The sequence below is a fragment of the Stigmatopora argus genome, chromosome 15 (assembly GCF_051989625.1).
Source record: "Stigmatopora argus isolate UIUO_Sarg chromosome 15, RoL_Sarg_1.0, whole genome shotgun sequence".
Lineage (NCBI taxonomy): Eukaryota > Metazoa > Chordata > Actinopteri > Syngnathiformes > Syngnathidae > Stigmatopora > Stigmatopora argus.
This window is the reverse complement of record NC_135401.1, coordinates 5270113-5284807: the sequence shown is the minus strand read 5'-3', so window position 1 is coordinate 5284807 and position 14695 is coordinate 5270113. Positions and strand designations below refer to the sequence as shown.

General features: G+C 39.3%; 1 protein-coding gene across 2 annotated transcripts in view; it reads right to left on the bottom strand.

The window, feature by feature from the left end:
• pacrg (PARK2 co-regulated) overlaps positions 1 to 14695 on the bottom strand; it is a 151121-nt gene that overhangs the window by 100085 nt on the left and 36341 nt on the right. For both annotated transcript variants that reach the window (XM_077620212.1, XM_077620213.1), the window contains exons 4-5: positions 3478 to 3734; positions 3288 to 3372 (exon numbers count right to left, since the gene is read on the bottom strand). The gene's annotated coding sequence lies outside the window, so the exon portion shown is untranslated. The remainder of the gene's footprint in view (positions 1 to 3287; positions 3373 to 3477; positions 3735 to 14695) is intronic.

Here is a 14695-nt window from a genome sequence, read left to right as displayed (position 1 = left end):
ATTTTGCAAGTATTTACTTTTTAATTGCTTCTATACTTACAGATCTTGCCAGTGCCTCTGCATTTTAAGTGTGATATTAAACTACAGGACAACACTATTTTCTGCTATGCTTTTTTTTCTGAAAATTAGTCTGCGAGTGAGTTTATTTTTCATTGTACGACAAGAAACTGGGGAAAAAAGGCCAATACAGGAGTACGATGTTTGACAACTCTAGCTCACTTCCCCAATGTTGTCCAGACATCCATTTTATATAGAGCTTGTACTCATTATAGCGAGATGGAAACTATCCCACCTAGACTGGTCGCCAGTAAATCACAGCACATACCTATGGGCAATGAGAGCAATATTCTCAAACCTACAGCCCAAGACCCAAATGAAGCCCATTGAACAATATTTTGCAGTCCATAGTAGAGAAACAAGTTTAGTCTCACTATGGCATGTGCATTTTTTTCCTGCAATCTTTTACAGTACAAGATAGCACATGTCAAGTTCATGACACTTTTCAGCTTTGGTTGTCGGCAGTTTAGCTAATGAAAGCTTGCCACCACATGGTTGAAAAGTAATCCCAATTGCCCAAACCAACTTTGCCCTCAGATGCATTTTGGCATACATACAGCAGCCTCTCAGGTGTCATCACTGTCTCAGCTACAAAAGCAGCAACACTCAACTGACCTCACAAGTCATGCAAGGGTAAAATCCTCTGAGAAGCCACTTCTTTTCCCATCCTGCACATTCCCTTTCATTTAAGCCTCGCTCTGTCCTTTAAGTGCTCCTCTGAGTAAGATCGGTGTCACTCCGAAGAGCCTAAGAGGCGTCACCTGGTCTTCAGGGCCCGGCGCCTCTCCTCGCCCTTGTTGGGATGCCTACGATGCAATCAGGAACATTTGCGAGAACCAGAGCGGACGGTCATCCATCAGACAAAATTGCTGCGAAAAATGCTCCTCCCAAAACATTGCAAATGAAAAAGGTAGTCTTTGGAATATAGTAAATTTCTGAGTTAAGAGCCAATCAAATATTTAGCAGAACGCCAAAGTAAACACACACTAATAGTGTACTGGTGCAGCTGGGGGACTACTTATTACGGCCATGCATCAGTTGTGGGAAAATGTTATTTACATTTACCCTAATGCAGTGCAGATGTTCTCCATCTGTAGGCCTACTAATATCTTTTTGCCCACGCTTGTCTGTTTTTATTAACATTCTGCCATTTCACACAGGTTTTCTTTCCACATCATGCACGGACTGTATGTTGTTTTTGTTGTTTTTCCCAGAATTTGATGCTTTTTTTTACTTTAAATTAGTGATTGAAATTAGACCTTCAAACATTGGCTAATGATTTAAATAAGAGTTTTGGGCTAGGAACAGTTTCAAAGGCGATTTTAAACTTTGGTTTTTAGTCTAGGTTAGGGTTTGGAGCATTTTAGAAAACGGTGTAAACGGAAAGCTACTTGTGCGATATGCACTTTCAAAAGAGATTATTGACTTATCATCCAAATCGCACCATTTTTACCTCAAACAATCATCTAGTTCCAAATGCACGGATGGCTTCAAAATACCGGGCAGTTGGCATCAAGACTCAATACCAGCCTTGCTCTCAAAGCCACAGCATATTGATCTTCATGCATTATAGAAGCAGCTCTGAGGCTAGCTGATATTGGGGAGGCATATTCGCTACACTCAGCAATTGCGCATAACGTGCCCGTTGGAGCATTGCCGCACATAATCAGTCCCAGGGATGAACATATGGATGATAACATCCGTAATGGCGGTGCAGCACTCAGGTTACTCATTGTTTACACAATAATATTCGTTACTGCTAATGCACTTTAATATCCGCTCTCGGTTTACTGGCATTTTTTGTAGCTGGTTCGCAATGTGCTAATCGGACCTGAATAATTACACTTAAATGGAGTAAAACATCATCATTTGCTAAGGACATCTGATTGTAATGACGAGGGAAAAAGAAATTGGTTGATGGGATTCTCACTGGTCATTTCCATGCATGTCAGTACTAACATGCCACAGTATGTTTGGTAAAATGACAGATTGTCTTTACGGGTTTATCCAGCCAAAACCATTAGAGCACTCGCTGTTGCAAGCCTCCAGAGAAATGAGTTTTGGCGTCACCTGTGGGTCAGTGTCACATGACCCCTAACGTGTGAACGGTGATACTAGTTAAGCCAGTAGGGCATGGCAAGGATGACGGTCACCTCAGTGAACATGGGGTCAGTGGTGATGAAGCAAGTGAGGTGAAAACTAAAGGGAAGGTCGTGAGTCAACATGGTGTTATATTGCTGTGCATACACTTATTTTGAGACTTTTGGATAATCATTTTCTGCTATAGCTACAAGGTCAGGTAATGTTCATGCCTACAAAGTTAATACTGTATTTTTCGGACTATCAGTTACACCTCTGTCAAATCCTTGCTGATGCCGCTACCATTTTGGAACATTGTGGCCATCCACACAGCACCCAAAAAGTCTAGTTTGTTTTGGAGCATCATTGGCCTATGTAGGACTGGTTAAAAATAAACATCCAGAGTAAACAAACATACAAGGGACCGGGGTGATAAAAATCAACGGATCTTTCCCCACTTGAACAGATTAAAAGGCAACTAGAAAAACAAACTTTGGTCGTAATTAGGCGAGGGCGTATACATTGCAACAGTTGAGATGAGGCTTCTAAACACCGCACAGTTTTGCTTTAGAAGATTCCGAGTAAATTGAAAAGAGAGCCAGAAGACGCTCCCCAGGCATGTTTTCCGACAAAACAACACCCGTAACGATGGACCCTGCTGGGTAAAGAGGTATTCCACCAGATTTGAAAGCAGCTTTTCTGCTCACTCAGCGCTATCATACATGAAAGGCATAGCTCAGACCACTTAGTAAGATTCTCCATTTTCTATTTAACAAAACAGTATTATTTCCATAAACAAAAATGAGCCACACCCACACCCAAAGACTTACGCATCTGATACCGAAAACAACTATCAATCTTCCTGTAGCCTTTTCTAATCTGATACATTCGATGACTGGGTAAAATGTTTTACCCAAAAAGTCATGCTGTCAAATTCACAACGAAACTACAATTTTCACCGATGTTTTACAGCAAACGACTAAAAAGTATATACGTGTAACCGGTCTGATGAACCGTTATCATTTTCCCTGCGCTCTAATCAGGGTTTGAATCTGCATCGTTACTGTGGCAGTTAACCATGCTTACTATTGAGGGTTTGCTCTAGTTTGAACTGGTGCTTTCAAATTCTCAAGGAGTAAGGATTAGCTTACCTTCTAGTATTTGCACAGAACTTCCTCCAAGCAGCTTTAGTTCAGTATTCATGCCAGGTGGTGGGCCGGGAGTCGGGACCCTGGCCTAAAAAAACAATAACAGACTGCATCGTAAAATGTCAAACTTGAAAGCAACGACATTTTTAATGATAAGCGAACGGATGAGAAAAAGGAAAGCGACTATATTTACCTTGGTGAGTCTGATTGTAGTATAGGGCAGCACAGAACAAGTGCGTGTGAAGATATATATTTTTTCTATGCCAGACGAAAAGCGATGGTGGGAGTACACCCCCAAGACCTGGCTTGTTTCCTTCTATACTGCCAATGTGCTCACATGGAAGTATGAGTGACGGCAGAGGTGACTCGACTGTCTTCTTGACTGACTGTGACGACTATCTTGCATGATTTTCTTCTCCCGTGTTGATGCCATTTGCCATTTGCCTTTGTCTGAGGATAAGATATGATAAGGATGAGGATAAGATCATGTCGACTTAGAGAAAACAAGTATAAATTAAAAGAATATACTATACAAGTACAAGGGTTCCACTTTGATGAAGAGGAGGCCAATATGCAAATTATTTTTGTGTGGTTTGTGCTATTCAGCCCTCCCACTGACTGAGTGTCCATTACCATAAATCTTACGGACAAGTTCCTTTTTCTATTAAAAGAAGCTGCTGATTTTTGGTTTATTGCTAAGAAATTGTGTGCAGCCAAATAAGCTTTTCTTTAGTAAACAGAACAAAAACAGCTGACAGAAAGAGCAAAAAGAAAGGGAAGGATGTGGAGTGCGGCAATGTGCACGTCGGCTTTGGCTGAGCGAGCAAGCTAATTAACTTGAAAAGGCATAAACATGTAAATTGCAATGTGCTACTGTGAGGATCTAATTAAAGCTAGTGGAATGTTAAGGAGGACATTTTAGATGAGAAACAGTATATGATTGGGCTACATATGCACTAGCTTTTCAAGGTAGAGCACTTGTAGGAAACAACAAAGATACTAAAGCTTTTTTGGGGGTATCACATCTACAAAAAAAGAGATTTCCAACTATGTCCACTTCTAGTGTCAATTCCAGTCTGTGTTTTATCTCAGTTGCAATTGTTTGATGACACTTTGCATGTCCTAAAGGTCTATTTCCCAACTGCTGGGCACAAATTCAGTGTGTATTGATATAGCATATTTGGCAATGGAAATGTTTTGATGATTCCGATTGTGATTCATGATGCATTAAACTGCTTTTAAACAGTAGTCCATCTTTGCCCACAATTGGAAAAGCATATAAAAATCTCAAAATACTACAGCTTGAAATGTTAACTCGATCTCTTTTACTGCCGCACTTTTGAATATTTAAGCTGTCGTTAAGGCAGAGTCGGGCTGACGACTGCACAGCTTTTAGTGGGACAATAAAGCGGAATGGCTAACAAACAAAAGGGCCAGATGATTGAACGCACCTGTCAAGAGATAGCATCTATTCTACTGATGAATTTTGTCACCACACCCTCCCCTAAAAAATAAAATAAAATAAATAAAACAGAGCCCAGAACAGTGTATCGAATGTATTACCTGGACTGGCCCTATTAACTCATTGGCTGTCATTGACATTGGTAGACATCTAATCCATTTGAAACTGGAGGTCATTAAATCCCAGTTTAAGCATTTCCTTCACTGCCATCCCTCCCAGTTCAAATGGATTGGACAACTACTAGTAAGCATGCAATTTAAATTCATAGCAGACGGTTAAAAAGAGTCAAATGATAAAACTATATATCTATTGAATGTTTCGCTGTGGCATTCCCTATTAACTAAACTTATTTTAAAATAACATTAAATAATAAATCAATACTTGTATTATATTAAAAAATAGCTTATGAATTGATGTTGTTAAAAAAATAAAAAATATGTGATTTGTAAAATGTTATTAAGATGTGTCAAATACAACATTTATGTATACAGTGTCACTTTATATGGTTTATCAACCATCAAAATAGTGGTCAATTGATTTGCTAATCTAGTATTCAGTTAAATGTGTCAGCTTTACTTTCACAAAACCATAACTAGGTTGTGTCCTTCAATGGATGAGCGACTTTTGATTATGGGGGATTTGAGCTCTTCCTCGACATTCAGTAGTCAGTAGAAAAGAGAAAATAAACTGCTGATAAGCAAAAAAGCTCTGATGGACACAAAACATTCACGAAGAGTAGTAAATACTTCCTACTTAATACCATTTCATCCCCACTTTCCCTCATCCCTCCCAGCGTCTTAGACTTTGTTAGCCCACTAAAAGTTTTATATGCGCACCAGAGAGAGGCACTGTGTCCCTTTTTGCAGACACTTGAGACTAGCCACTGTAAACAAGCCTGAAAAAGCGATAAATAGAGCTGAGTGGGACAGCGGCATCTAGTAATGCTTGAGTGAGAGCTGTAGGGAGACGGCGAGCATGTCCCATCTGCATTACTAGTTTTCTTCAGCCTCCATTATAAGTAATAATGACCAAGGAGTTTAGGTAATAGGCAAATAACACTATGTTGTTATTCGACCTGTTTTCATGGTTTCCTTACATTTCCTGGAGGTATATTAGCAAACTTGAACATGTAATGTTGTTATCCCACAGATGGTAAAGCTGATACATCAGTCGACATTTTGTGCTTATAGTGATAACCAATGTTCCCTCAAATTTTTTGTTTGTCTGGGCAGAAAGACAACCTTCCTGAGCACACTGAGTACCGGTGTGAGCAACATCATCATTGCTCGCTATGGGCACACACCAGTATCACACCTGCCATAAGCAGGTGTATGTCTACTACACATAAATGATTTAGTAATAATAAAATGTAATGATTAATATCTATGAATGGGCGGCCCGGCGGATGAGTGGTTCGCGCGTCGGCCTCACAGAAAAAAAAAATGAAAAAAATTGGGATCTTCTTTTGTGCGCTCCATATGATTTGCGGTGCGCAGAGAAGACGAGAGTAGTGCGCAATTGCGCGGGAACATTGGTGATAACTAAAATAACATTGTTGCAAAGTCATTTCTAGTTGTTTTTGTATTAAAACAAATGTATTCATGCTGCAAAAACTTCATTCAGTTTTAAGGTAGACAGTTTCAAGTTCAAGTTTTCCCACGGTAAATTGTTATTTTATGTGTTGTCCTGCAACATTATAGACAGTGAGTTGAGTTGAGTTAATTTGATTATTAGATTCAAAGCGAAACATGACATTTCTGCGTAATCTTAAGGTTGGCCTCACTCTTGATGTCATGAAAAGAGTCCATGTTGTTTTGCTCAGTTGTCTAGGCAATATTTCAAGTTACACAGTAACTCATTGACATGAGAAATGATGTTGTTATCCTTATTGACTATTTTCTGGTCGCTAACATTCACACATGCTGCCGGGAGTCATATTGATGTAATGACAGATTCCCTAAGCATATTTATATTCACCGCTGTACAGGGGAATGCACTGTGTTTCATTGATCGTCTGAGGGCGAACGGCCTTATACATTAAAGGACGATCAAAAACATCACTTCGGGCCTTGTTTACTTTGTTTTCTTCTGATGAGTGAAGAGTTCCTTCTGTTTTCATTCGTCTTCTCCTAGTAGTGCCGAGGGGCAATCATACAGCTTTACATATTCATCGCCCGAGCACAAAATAATTTATTACAACAAACAAGCTATTAATAAAAAATCAATAAGAATCTCCCAGACGTGCTGTGTGCAAAAGCGCTAATGAATTTTTAAAAAGCTGTTAGGTGAAACAAAGTGGAGGAAAAAATGAAGAGGTGCTTGATGACTCAAAAAATGAGTTTTTGACTGCATCTTGTAGTCGGGAGAAATTATTTTGCAAGTGTGTGGGGGGGTGTGCAGTAGAGGGAAAAATGAATTGGAAAAGCTATTAGATTGACAGTCTATTGTCCCTCACATTGCATTTATGGCTCTGTTGATATGTGTTAAACATGTACTGATGCATTTCATATCACCGAAACTCATTACCTTTTATTTGACCTTGAAGAGCGTTTTTTGCTGCTCCACGTATTGCAAACGAAATGAATGGATTTGATCATATTTGAGAAATACATTATGTTTTCTATAGTAAAATCAAAAAAGAGTTTTATGACATACATTGGAATTGTGATAGACGTCCAATCATGTGGCTGCTTTCAAAAAATACTTGGCTTCCCAAACAACACCTTCCGACCAGAAGTTAAAAAAAACGGCAGAGGCAACATTACCATTGGATAAAAAAAGGCCTAAAATCTTTCTTTGTATTCCATTTCATTCATATAAAAGTATTATCTACATAACCAGTCATAAAAGAGAAAATGAAAATATATTGTGTGAAAAAATAAATAAATACAACTGAACGTGTATTATAAAGTTTAAGAAAGGTTGGACACTTAAAAGTGATACTTGCAACACACTTCAAGTGACTTGCTCTTAAGAACCCAGAGAAAAGGTTAAAATAAAATGGAGCCCCCTTTGCTCTGCGACAGATTGCCACCAAATTTGAACCGGAGCCACGAGAGTGATGGGTCACACTGTGTGTGATTTGACAAGTGTCCCTAAGGCTTTGTCTGATTTCTTAAAAATAAAAATTGCACGTTCCATGACACTGCTACAAAGTGCCATGTTTGCACACAAAAGCTGTGTGTGTGTGTGTTGGTATGATCCCAAAGTGGTCCAAACAGCGTGCTAGTACAGAAGGGCACGTCGAGGTGGCAGCTCCGCTTGGCTGGTCAAGTAGACCAGCAACAGGAAGAAAAATGACCTCCCACTGTTTGCGCATATGTGTGTGTATGTGTGTGTGTGAGAGGCAGAAATACACAACCTTTTTCTAATTAGGAATACAGTAACCTCCTAACCAAAAGGGTCAGTGTTGCATTAACTTTAAATCGGACAACACAGTTCTTTTCCTGCATATTTTTCAAACTTTTGTCAGTCCTTTCAGTTATCCTTGCGACCATAAATCGATACTGTGATTTATGGTATAATTAGGTTAGGTCAGGTAACTAAGATCCGGCCGGTATCAATATTGTGTAAATTTGCCATTGCAATAGATATTGGATGTCCTCAGGAAGAAGACTCCAGACCTTTGTTAATGATTGAAATTTATGTTATTCTAAAATTACTTGGACAATTTGGGAGGATTTACAGTTACATTATTTTAACACGCAACCTTTATGGGATTTTTCCTTCCTAGATTTAACATTGCATTTGTGATAGTTTCTTTTGTTGTACACATTTTATTTCTAAAAGCGTACCTTTTGTGAGATTTATTGAAGTCTTATATTATCTTACGCATATTTTATAGGATTTATACTAGCTTTATTTTAACAACCATGGGACGTCAAGAGAATTTATGCTTATTGAATTTTTATGTGCAAGCTTGTTGTAACTGCAACACATGAGAGATTTCTAAAAACCTGTACAACTTCTGGAACTGTTATGCTTCCGATTACATATACCAAAAGTACAAATATACTAAATTGGTTAGTTTGATTCTCCTCACTACCAAATCTGCCATGGATCAAGCAACCTAACATGCCATTAGCTGCTTAGTCATTGCAGAATTCTCTTCAAGCTTCTCTTCTAACTTTGCACACCATCAATAATGAGTGTGACCTTCAGTTGTCTCTATCAAACCCCTGAGGAGTCTACATCACGCAACCCATTTCCTCCAAAGTAAATTTGCATGATCCTGAACATACATGAGGAGCATACAGACAAACAAAAGAAGAGGCAGACAGACGGGGAGAGTGGTATTCTGTGAGGATTGATAGACTCCATATCACCAGCTAATGATCTCCCTAGGGTGCAGCCGAGAAACCATCAAACCGGTGTGCGTGACGGTGTCGCGCGCCCCTGTATCACGTCGCCGCCACCACAACCTCATCTCATTTCCTCACTGAACTTCGTTTTTGTGTCTTCCTTTGGGGGGGGATAGGCATTGATTCACCTGTTTGTACTCTGTCGCGATACCCTTGTTTGCCAGCCCAATGCCGACGATTTCCCGGCTATGACCTCATTCTTCAGCGGTGGGATTCGGTAACATCCATTCTCATTACATGCGAGGAAAAATGACAAGGGAAGGTGCTTAAAAGGATGAAAATTATGGCAGAAGTTTCGTGGCAGGCTTTCCAGGCATAATCTGTTTGAAGCCATTGTCAGAGCGCTTTACAAACAACACAGGGAATTGGTTTAGTGGGTTATGCTAGAGACATAAAACACAAATCAACCTCGACGACGTCTCAAAGCGAGTACCTGGCTTGAATAAGTGATTTTGCCCTTCCTATTTCCCTCCTCCTTTTTAGCGTGCAAATTGCCAGTGTAAAACATATTACGTAAGATATTGCATCAAAAGGAAACGTGATCAGGTTGCTACTTTTTAGTTCCCTGTTTCTTTCAGTTTTTGTCTGTTTATTGTTGCTGTTATGTTGCATTCACGTCAGGGCTTATATTCCCTTCAACTTGCGACTGTTTCATCTGAGTCAGGAAAGATTCTTTCCATATTGCACCAATTTTCAATTAATTCCCAAGAAGTCTAGACTCCTGCCCTAATCTTTTCCTCACCTCACAGTGCCTTTCAATCAAAAAAACAGCCAGGTCTTTGTTTTGATTGCCACGCGGACTTTCTATTGTCAAACGGCGATATGAAGTCATAACGGCAAGATGGGGGCCGGTGAGACGCAGCTGGCGAATGGGGTGAGATGTTTAGATGCGGGTACAGCTGTGTGGTGGGAGGCGAAGCTTACGATAGAAAAAAGCAATCTTTTCTGACTGAATTGCAGTGCAGATAAAATGCACCATTTTATAAAGATAGGCACTTAACCATCTTTTTTCATCACATCATTGCAGACATACTTTTGTCTTTTCCAAGAAAAACTATTTGTATTTCAAGGTCCTACCCCCAACCTAGATTGAGATGAGTTTAACTTGTTCCATGATCCAAAACTAAACCAGCAAACTAGGGAAACCAGAAGCGCTAAAATGAGATGACGACGTCTAGTGGCAAATTGCCCTTTTTTCCTCAGTCATTCAGTGGTTTATGATAAAACTCTAACCTCGGTAACTTTCCGTTCAAGGTTTACATCCTACAGTTGTGTTTGAGTGACTTAGCAGAACCACCATAAGGACTGAGAGAACATAAAAGGGTTCAATTTGAGCAGCTTCAACATAAGTGGCAAAATGCATTAGCAAGGAAAAAGGACGGTAAGCCAATCTTCCATCATTGATTTAAAAAAAAAAGTCAGATATCATTTAAAATTATTTTATTGAAACGTGTCCTTACTGATACAGGCACACACACAGTACACCCAAAGTACACCTATTTTCCTGTACAAAGATTCCAAGGTGAACAGTAATCGACCTGCCTTGGACTACAACTACAACGTGTGGTCCTTGTTCAGCACCAAAGACTTCATTTAAAACACTGGCAAACCTTTTCATACAAAATGTGGAAGCAGTTTTTTCCTTCTTTCTGAGACAGACCTTTTTTTCATATCAGCCCACCAACTAGCAATCTTTATGGCTCCTACTTTCACACTCCATTTTGCTCGCAGGGTTTCCCTACTGCGGCGTTCTCTAATGTCGCCCGCTTACACCCACTGGGCGACATAATGGCAGCCATCACTCACATAAGGGAGAGGGAAAAAATGACACTGTGTTTTCTTTGTGTTGACAAACGGCACTCGACGCCTACTGTGTTGGCAGTCAGTCGCTTCTACCTCTTTCTTGAGTTTGTTGCTAGCAAGCAGCAGAGAAATAAACACTTTTTATAGTATTTACTAGGTCTGCTCACTGGATCTGCAAGGGGGGTAGATTTTCTTATCGTAAAACAATGGGCTTTGTTAAAAAGGGGAAAAATATTGAACAATTCTGTAAATGCGTCATGCGAGTGAGTTGTTCTAAAATCCTATTGTGAAGTAACAGTGTGTTATAATACACTAATACTAATTTGGTAGGAACCGCGGCACACTGAGTGTCTGTGTTCGTGAAATGAAATTATAGGGTTTGGTTGAACAAATGTGTTGGTATGTGTTATTTGAAACTGGGTAATTACCATTCCATCATCTACGTCTATTCCAGTGAATGAGCGAATTCCTTAAAGGACAACAAAAGGGCACTTGACACAATTACAAAGATGAACAACAGCAGCGGGCAGACATGCAGCAAGGACGGCCCAAAGCAAGAAGCATTGTTAAGAGCTATGATTCGCCAATATGTCCGCTTCTCTCAATTAGAATATTGTCTGACACTAGGGAATGAAACACAGATGCTTATTTGTGTAATCGCTTTAACTGAGGTTACTGCCCCAGAGGTGAGCATTGGAAAAAAAACACCAGACGTTCATTACCACTACTCAAAAGAGAAAGCAGAGACCTCCTTACTTGTATAATTACTTCATTGTTATACTACTGACAATCAGGGGAAAAATGTAAAGTACAGTGAAAAATGATTTATGATGGTCTAAATATGGAATAAATGGGATACAATCAGATATTGCCAAACAAGGTGCCTTCATCAGAATAAATTATTCTTAATACTCTAATTCCATAACAGAAATATTAATCACAATTCTGTATTTTGACTAATGCTATCTGAAATAATGACATTCCAATGAACATTGATGTTACTTTACTAAATGGAGTAAAGTGAGTAACAAGCTCAGTCAAGAAATGAATGAAAATCCCAATTTACAAGATTATTTATGTTGAATTTGAACGGGCCACTTTTTTTATACAAGTAAATTAAGTTAAAAGAACAAATTTAAATCCAAACTTCCAACTGCACAGCTGCTGTTCTGGTCATGGGTTTGACATGGCAACTTTTCCATTATTTTCACAAGGGAAAATATGTTTGACCTTCCACTGTGTTCGTGTTTCAACACCAAAAACACCATCGACTAAAATGATGTGTTGCAGTGTTGTAACGTTTCCCTTTGATAACAAGATAGCAGTAATCATTCCATTGAAGCTCACACACAGAGCACATTGTACAATGACCTACAAAATACAAAATGTGCCTTCTGATCACGCATAACTCTGTTCCTTCCACTCAAAAGGTGACGCTGAAACATCGAGCGATATTTGCCATCCCCCACTCCCCACGGTGAGAGTACGACATCTGCCCTTTGCCCTATCTGTCACCAGGGTAACCGCAGCAGTAAGTCTGGCACCTGTTATGTTCAGCTACGCGGGCTTGATAGTTCACCTGCAATTACTGTTGTTGTAACAACCACCCGTGGTTTTCATACCTGCACCATCTCAGCCAGAGGCTCCTTCTAATGGGACTAAAACCAATTGTGTTTGCAAAGCAATCAAGACACAAATTAGGAGTAATTTTAATGGCAATATCACTGCTGTTTGCCATTCACAACTGCGAACACCACAATACAAATATATGTATATAATATGTATCCAGCTTGTGATACTATTAAATTAAAACTATTGATAAAAAATAACAAGCTTCTAAACCAGGATTACATATGCTGTTAAAAAAATGTGAGACTAAAATGTTCATTGTCAAATTAAAAACAAACTCCTGTAAAAAGAACAAATCATTATCCGTAGTGCTTAACCTCACAAGTGCCGTGGGGGGGGGGGGGGGGGTGATGGAGCCTATCCCAGCTAATATTTCGTATTACCGAAGCGCTATATTATACAATTTTAGCTTTTTTTGCCACAATTTTACCAGGGATGATTTTTTGTATTTAACTAATTTCTTGTTATAGACAACGGTAGACATCTAATTCATTTCAACTCATTTTCCGCTCCTAGTCAAAAAGAGATTGGACGTCTAGCACTGTCAAAGGTGGTGTAATCCATCAATAACACCAGACAGTGTTATGGCGTGGAAGGGATACCGGGAGACAGAAGGTAGCCCCCGCAGTCCCTGAAATGGTGACCACAGCGGTGACCAGCTGCAGGGTCACGGCAACAGGGACGATGGGCATGTTTTTTTTCTTCAATAGTGACAAATCAGAGGTGACAGTATGGCTTGAATGTTACCTTTTTTTATGTCTTTTACCCTTCACCCAAGCACATAAAAGACAAAGCAGAGACTGTAATGGTCGTTCTGGCTGCTTTGTTTCTTTTTGCTTTGTTTTTATACACAATCCCATGAGGGTTTTTAATAGAAACAATGTCACTATACATATATCTTGTAAAATGGCAATCCTACCTTATTGTTTGGTGCTTCTGAGTTGTAATCTTTTTGTTTTAACTCCGGTAATCGGTTTATAAATACGATGAAGTAATGGCCCTTTTGCAAATTTTCAACATGGTCACTAAGGACTATCAGGATTTTCATTATCTTGAATTCCTCAAGTGTGAAGAGGAAGAACAGAATTCTAATCGGATTTCAAATAACGATGCCGTTTTGAAAAGCTCCTCTAAAGAGTAAAGACAGCTGGAATCCTAATTTTCAATTCTCGAACCAAGTTTCTAGTCAATCTACTTGCTGTCTTAGTGACATAAAATTGTATCATTTAACATTGAGCAATGGTAGGGGCAGCTGTAGGCATCCCACCTCTCAGACAGCTCACTAAAGTGCATTTGTAGAACTCTCTGTCACATATACATGCATTTATATTTCATAAGCAACCCAAGGCACTTTTAAGAGAGGCTGAATGAGTGAGCGTTCACCAGGTGGTATTCCACTCTGAATTTTTGCCGTTTTTGAGTAAGTGTCATTGTCCCTCGAGCTTTTACTTTGAGAAAGAAAAAAAAGAAAAAAATGTCAGCACTTTTACAGGCTGGAAAGACAGCATTCAAAACATAGAATACCAAAATAACTTAAAATATCAGTCAAATAGAATATGTCAAAAATTACCAGAATGTTATTGGGAGTCGTCATTAATTTACAGCACAAGGCCCACATGCCACAACCTTTACTGAATGTGTCATTTTTTTATTTTAAAAAATGAATACATTATAAAAATATAACTACAAAAGAATATAATTTGGGTGAGGAGTTTCTCTGTACTGTATACACCCTGTACACTTTGCTTTAATAATTAGATAAAAGATGTATTAATGTGTGAAAGGGTAAGAACAACACAAACACAGATCAAAAGCACCTTGCAAATTCCTTCCATCCATTACCGTTTTTTCTCAATCTTTGACGCAGTGATAGCAAATGTGTTAATTTTACCTGCGCATCTGCTCAAACCTGCAAACCCCCACCAGGGATGGCGCAATGCTAGAAGGTGTTAATAATATTTAATGTTAAACACCATCTGTCCACCGCGCCCACCACGAATACCAATACAGGCAGCAAACGTTGCAATTAACGCAGCCAAGATGTCAAGAACACCGCCGGCTCGCCTAGCTTGCCGCTTTAGGAAAAAGAGGCGGAAGAACGCTCAAGTGATGTTAGCAGAGATGACTTTTCTCATCTCGGGGGAGAAGACAGTCCT